General features: G+C 41.7%; 1 non-coding gene across 1 annotated transcript; it reads right to left on the minus strand.

Moving 5' to 3' along the window:
• Nucleotides 1-3,732: 3,732 nt before the first annotated feature.
• Nucleotides 3,733-3,840, minus strand: LOC130984752 (small nucleolar RNA R71). Its single transcript, XR_009088664.1, has one exon. It is a non-coding gene; the product is annotated as a small nucleolar RNA R71 (small nucleolar RNA).
• Nucleotides 3,841-7,369: the final 3,529 nt, after the last annotated feature.

The following is a 7,369-nucleotide window of genomic DNA, read 5'->3' on the forward strand; positions in this document are numbered from 1 at the left end:
GAAATTGAAGGATCTGAGCAAAAATCTGATCCAGAGACTCAAAAGGACTGCAGATGCTGTTGGATTCTGACCTCCCTGCACTCGAAGTGGATTTTCTGGAGCTACAGAAGCCCAATTGGCGCGCTCTCAACGGCGTTGGAAAGTAGACATCCGGGGCTTTCCAGCAATATATCATAGTCCATACTTTGCCCAAGATTTGATGGTCCAAACCGGCGTTCAAAGTCACCTCAAGAAATTCCAGCGTTAAACGCCGGAACTGGCACCTAATTGGGAGTTAAACGCCCAAACTGGCACTAAAGCTGGCGTTTAACTCCAAGGAGAGTCTCTACACGAAAATGCTTCATTGCTCAGCCCAAGCACACACCAAGTGGGCCCGGAAGTGGATTTTTATGTCATTTACTCATCTTTGTACACCTTAGGCTACTAGTTTTCTATAAGTAGGACCTTTTACTATTGTATTTTCATCTTTTGATTGAGCTTTTGATCATGTTTTATGATTGAACTCACTTTGGGAGGCTGGCCATTCGGCCATGCCTAAACCTTATGCTTATGTATTTTCAACGGTGGAGTTTCTACACACCATAGATTAAGGTGTGGAGCTCTGCTGTACCTCGAGTATTAATGCAAATACTATTGTTCTTCTATTCAATTCCACTTGTTCTTTGTCCAAGATATTACTTGTTCTTCAACTTGATGAAGGTGATGATTGACGCCCATCACCATTCTCACCCATGAACAAGGTGACTGACAACCATTCTTGTTCTACAAGCATCTGAGGCTTAGTGAATATCTCTTGGATTCCTGATAACACGATGCATGGTTGATCGCCTGACAACCGAGTGCTCGCCTGACAAACGAGCCAGCCATTCCGTGAGATCAGAGTCTTCGTGGTATAGGCAAGAACTGATGGCGGCATTCAAGAGAATCCGGAAGGTCTAACCTTGTCTGTGGTATTCTGAGTAGGATTCAATGATTGAATGACTGTGACATGCTTCAAACTCCTAGCAGGCTAGGGCGTTAGTGACAGACGCAAAAGAATCAATGGATTCTATTCCGGCCTGAACGAGAACCGACAGATGATTAGCCTATGCTGTGACAGAGCATCAGGGACGTATTTTCACTGAGAGGATGGGAGGTAGCTGCTGACAACAGTGAAACCCTACACGAGCTTGCCATGGAAAGGAGTAAGAAGGATTGGATGAAGGCAGTAGGAAAGCAGAGAGACGGAAGGGAAGGCATCTTCATACGCTTGTCTGAAGCTCTTACACCAATGATATACATAAGTATCTCTATCTTTATCTTTATGCTTTATTCGTTTATCACTATACCCATTTGAGTCTGCCTGACTGAGATTTACAAGATGACCATAGCTTGCTTCATACCACCAATCTCCGTGGGATCGACCCTTACTCGCGTAAGGTTTATTACTTGGACGACCCAGTGCACTTGCTGGTTAGTTGTGCGAAGTTGTGTTTATGCGATGGTATTGAGCACCAAGTCCTTGGAGCCATTACTAGGGATTGTTTATGTTTTGAAAATTATTGATCACAATTTCGTGCACCAAGTTTTTGGCGCCGTTGCCGGGGATTGTTCTTGTGTATGGACAACTGACGGTTCATCTTGTTGCTTAGATTAGGTATTTATTTTTTTTCGAAATTCTTGAAGATGAATTCTAGAGTTTCATGATGATTTGTTGAAATCTGGCTGGCTGAGAAGCCATGTCTAATCTAATTGGACCGAGGTTTCAACTTATCACCACAAGAGCTTGTTGATTTTCATCAATTTTGCTTTTGGAGCAGTGATCTGCTAAGGCTTGGCTGGCCTTTGGCCATGTCTAGTGTTTTGGACCGAAGCTTTCTTTGAAAGCTTGGCTGGCTGTGAAGTCATGTCTAATTCCTGGACCGGAGTCTTAGACTAGCATTGCACTGATTCCTGGAATTCTCATTAAGAATTTTGATACCTTTTCCCACTTAATTTTCGAAAAAAATCCAAAAAATTTATAAAATCATAAAATCCAAAAATATTTCTTGTTTGAGTCTAGAGTCTCATCTTAAGTTTGGTGTCAAATGCATGTTTTTGTTATATTTTTCGAATCCATGCATGTATTTCTTTGTTTTGATTTTTGAATTCTTTTGGCTTGAGTGTTTTTGTGTCTCATATAGTGTCAGTAGTATACAAACTGCTAAGTTTGGTGTCTTGCATGCATTGTTATTTCATTCTTGTTGCATTTTGATTATTAAAAATCCAAAAATATTTTTTAATTTGTGTCTTTTCAAGTCAATGATACCAAGAATTGAAGATTCAGAACATACTGCAGAGGAATTACACAGAAAAAGCTGAGCATTCAAAAATGCCCAGTGAAGAAGACAGACTGGCGTTTAAACGCCAGCCAGGGTACCTGGTTGGGCGTTTAACGCCCAAAAAGGGTGCATTTTGGGCGTTAAACGCCAGAATGTATACCATTCTGGGCGTTTAACGCCAGGATGGTGCTAGGGGGAAGATTTTGTTTTCAAAATCAATTTTTTTTTTCAAATTTTCAAAGTTTTTCAAAATCAAATCTTTTTCAAATCATATCTTTTCAATCAAATGTTTTCAAAATCAATTTCTTTCCTTTTTCAAAGATACTTCCTAACAATTACTGATTTGATTGAACATTTTAAGTATGCTGCCTTTTCTGTTGAGAAAGGTTTAATGTTTGAATCATATCTTTTCTTGTTAGGCAAGTCACTAATTTTCAAAATCAAATCTTTTAAAATTATTTTCAAAACATATCTTTTAATATTGTTTTCAAATCATATCTTCCCAATCACATTTTTTTTTCATATCTTCTCAACCACATCTTTTTCAAAATAGTTTTCAATCAAATCTTTTTAACTTCTAATTTCAAAATCTTTTTCAAAAATCACTTGATTTCTTTTCCACTTTCAATTTTCGAAAATTTTCAATCAATTTTTAAAATGTTTTTGACATCTTTCTAATTAATTTTCGAAAATTTTCTTCCCTCCTTCTCACATCCTTCTATTTATGGAGTACCACTCCTTCTCAATGCACAATTTGAACCTTACCTAATTAAAATTCGAATTCTTCTTCTCCTTCTTCTTTCTATTTTTCTTTTTCCTCTGACATCTCAAGGAATCTCTATACTGTGACATAGAGGATTCCACATTCTCTTTTTCTCTTCTCTTTCATATGAGCAGGAGCAGAGACAAAGGCATTCTTGTTGAAGCTGACCCTGAACCTGAAAGGACCTTGAAGAGAAAGCTAAGAGAAGCTAAGGCTCAACTCTCTGTTGAGAACCTAACCGAATTCTTCAAAGAAGAAGAGGACATGGCAGCCGAAAACAACAACAATGCCAACAATGCAAGGAAGGTGCTGGGTGACTTCACTGCACCTACTCCCGACTTCTATGGGAGAAGCATCTCTATCCCTGCCATTGGAGCAAACAACTTTGAGCTTAAGCCTCAATTAGTTTCTCTAATGCAACAGAATTGCAAGTTCCATGGACTTCCAATGGAAGATCCTCATCAGTTCTTAGCTGAATTCTTGCAAATCTGTGACACAGTCAAGACTAATGGGGTTGACCCTGAGGTCTATAGACTGATGCTATTCCCTTTTGCTGTAAGAGACAGAGCTAGAATATGGTTGGACTCTCAACCTAAAGAAAGCCTGGACTCTTGGGAAAAGCTAGTCAATGCCTTCTTGGCAAAGTTCTTTCCACCTCAAAGATGGAGTAAGCTTAGAGTGGAAGTCCAAACCTTCAGACAGAAGGATGGAGAATCCCTCTATGAAGCTTGGGAAAGATACAAACAATTAATCAGAAAATGTCCTTCTGACATGCTTTCTGAATGGAGCATCATAGGTATTTTCTATGATGGTCTCTCTGAACTATCCAAGATGTCTTTGGATAGCTCTGCTGGAGGATCTCTCCATCTGAAGAAGACGCCTGCAGAAGCTCAAGAGCTGATTGAAATGGTTGCAAATAACCAATTCATGTACACTTCTGAAAGAAATCCTGTGAACAATGGGACTAGTCAGAAGAAAGGAGTTCTTAAGATTGATACTCTGAATGCCATATTGGCTTAGAACAAGATATTGACTCAACAAGTCAATTTGATTTCTCAAAGTCTGTCTGGAATGCAAAATGCACCTGGCAGTACTAAGGAAGCTTCATCTGAGGAAGAAGCTTATGATCCTGAAAACCCTTCAATAGAAGAGGTGAATTACCTAGGAGAACCCTATGGAAACACCTATAATTCTTCATGGAGAAATCACCCAAATTTCTCATGGAAGAATCAAGAGAGACCTCAACAAGGTTTCAATAATAATAATGGTGGAAGAAACAGGTTTAGCAATGGCAAGCCTTTTCCATCATCTTCTCAGCAACAGACAGAGAGTTCTAAGCAGAGTACTTCTGACTTAGCAACAATGGTCTCTGATCTAATAAAGACCACTCAAAGTTTCATGACTGAAACAAGGTCCTCCATTAGGAATTTGGAAGGACAAGTGGGTCAGCTGAGTAAGAAAGTTACTGAACTTCCTCCTAGTACTCTCCCAAGTAATACAGAAGAAAATCCAAAAGGAGAGTGCAAGGCTATCAACATGGCCGAATTCTGGAAGGAAGAAGAGGCAGAGGACGCCACTGAGGAAGACCTCACTGGACGTCCACTGGCCTCTGATGAGTCCCCCAATGAGGAACCATGGGAATCTGAGGCTCAAGATGAGACCATAGAGATTCCATTGGACTTACTTCTGCCATTCATGAGCTCTGATGAGTATTCTTCCTCTGAAGAGGATGAGTATATCACTGAAGAGCAAGTTACTAAATACCTTGGAGCAATCATGAAGCTAAATGACAAGTTATTTGGAAATGAGACTTGGGAGGATGAACCCCCTTTGCTCACCAAAGAACTGGATGACTTGTCTAGGCAGAAACTGCCTCAAAAGAGGCAGGATCCTGGGAAGTTTTCTATACCTTGTACCATAGGCACCATGACCTTCAAGAAGGCCTTGTGTGACTTAGGGTCAAGTATAAACCTCATGCCCCTCTCTGTAATGGAGAAATTAGGGATCTTTGAGGTACAAGCTGCAAAAATCTCACTAGAGATGGCAGACAACTCAAGAAAACAAGCCTATGGACTTGTAGAGGATGTACTGGTAAAAGTTGAAGACCATTACATCCCTACTGATTTCATAATCCTAGAGACTGGGAAGTGCATGGATGAATCCATCATCCTTGGCAGACCCTTCCTAGCCACAGCAAAGGCTGTGATTGATGTTGATAGAGGTGAACTGATCATTCAAGTGAATGAAGAATCCTTGGTGTTTAAGGCTCAAGGATATCCCTCTGTCATCATGGAGAAGAAGCATGAAGAGCTTCTCTCAAAACAGAGCCAAGCAGAGCCCCCACAGTCAAACTCTAAGTTTGGTGTTGGGAGGCCACAGCCAAACTCTAAGTTTGGTGTTGAACCCCCACATTCAAACTCTAAGTTTGGTGTTGGGAGGTTCCAACACGGTTCTGAGTATTTCTGAGGCTCCATGAGAGTCCTCTGTCAAGCTAATGACATTAAAGAAGCGCTTGTTGGGAGGCAACCCAATGTTTTATAGTTAACTATTCTCTTTTGTTATTTTATCTCTTTTGTAGGTTGATGATCATAAGAAGTCATAAAAACAATGAAAAAAGCAAAAACAGAATGAAAAACAGGAAGAAAAAACAGCACACCCTGGAGGAAGAAGCTGCTGGTGTTTAAACGCCAGTAAGCCTAGCAGTTGGGCGTTTAACGCCCAGTCTGGCACCATTCTGGGCGTTTAACGCCAGAAAGGGGCACCAGACTGGCGTTAAACGCCAGAAAAGGGCAAGAACCTGGCGTTAAACGCCAGGAATGGGCACCAGCCCGGCGTTTAACGCCAGAAATGGCTCAAAACGTGAATTTTGATGCCATTTGGTGCAGGGATGACTTTTCCTTGACACCACAGGATCTGTGGACCCCACAGGACCCCCACCCACCCCACCATCACTCTCTCTCTTCTTCCCCCATTCACCAATCACCTCAACACCTCTTCCCCAAAAACCCTTCACCTATCAACTCCCATCTTTCTCTTCACCACTCACATCCATCCTTCATAAATCCCCACCAACCTCACCCTTCAAATTCAAACCACTTTCCCTCCCAAAACCCACCCATAATGGCCGAACCATTACCCCCTCTCTCCTATATATACCCTTCTTCAACCCTTCATTTTCACACAACCTAAACACCCCTTCTTTCCCTTCTTGGCCGAACACACCACCTTCTCCCTCTTCCTCATTTCTTCTTCTTCTACTCTCTTCTTTCTTCTTTTGCTCGAGGACGAGAAAACATTTTAAGTTTGGTGTGGTAAAAGTGTTGCTTTTTCATTTTTCCATAACCATTATGGCATCCAAGGTCGGAGAAACCTCTAGAAAGAGGAAAGGGAAGGCAAAAGCTTCCACTTCAGAGTCATGGGAGATGGATAGATTCCTCTCAAGGGTGCATCAAGACCACTTCTATGAAGTTGTGGCCTTGAAGAAGGTGATCCCCGAGGTCCCCTTTTCACTCAAAAAGGGTGAATATCCGGAGATCCGCCATGAGATCCGAAGAAGAGGTTGGGAAGTACTTACCAACCCCATTCAACAAGTCGGAATCTTGATGGTTCAAGAGTTCTATGCCAATGCATGGATCACCAAGAACCATGATCAAAGTATGAACCCGGATCCAAAGAATTCTCTTACTATGGTTCGGGGGAAATACTTGGATTTTAATCCGGAAAGTGTGAGGGTGGCGTTCAACTTGCCTATGATGCAAGGAGATGAGCATCCTTATACAAGAAGGGTCAACTTTGATCAAAGGTTGGACCAAGTCCTCACAGTTATATGTGAAGAGGGCGCACAATGGAAGAGAGATTCAAGAGGCAAGCCGGTTCAATTGAGAAGGCATGACCTCAAGCCCATGGCTAGAGGATGGTTAGAGTTCATTCAACGCTCAATCATTCCCACTAGCAACCGGTCCGAAGTTACTCTAGACCGAGCCATCATGATCCATAGCATCATGATTGGAGAAGAAGTGGAAGTTCATGAGGTTATAGCCCAAGAACTCTATAAAGTGGCGGACAAGTCTTCCACCTTGGCAAGGCTAGCCTTTTCTCATCCCATTTGTCACCTCTGTTATTCAGTTGGAATTGACATAGAAGGAGATACCCCCATTGATGAGGACAAGCCCATCACCAAGAAAAGGATGGAGCACACAAGAGACCCCTCTCATCAAGAGATCCCTGAGATGCTTCAAGGGATGCACTTTCCTCCACAAGACTATTGGGAGCAAGTAAACACCTCCCTAGGAGAATTGAGTTCCAA

Source organism: Arachis stenosperma, chromosome 5 (assembly GCF_014773155.1).
Source record: "Arachis stenosperma cultivar V10309 chromosome 5, arast.V10309.gnm1.PFL2, whole genome shotgun sequence".
Classification (NCBI taxonomy): Eukaryota; Viridiplantae; Streptophyta; class Magnoliopsida; order Fabales; family Fabaceae; genus Arachis; species Arachis stenosperma.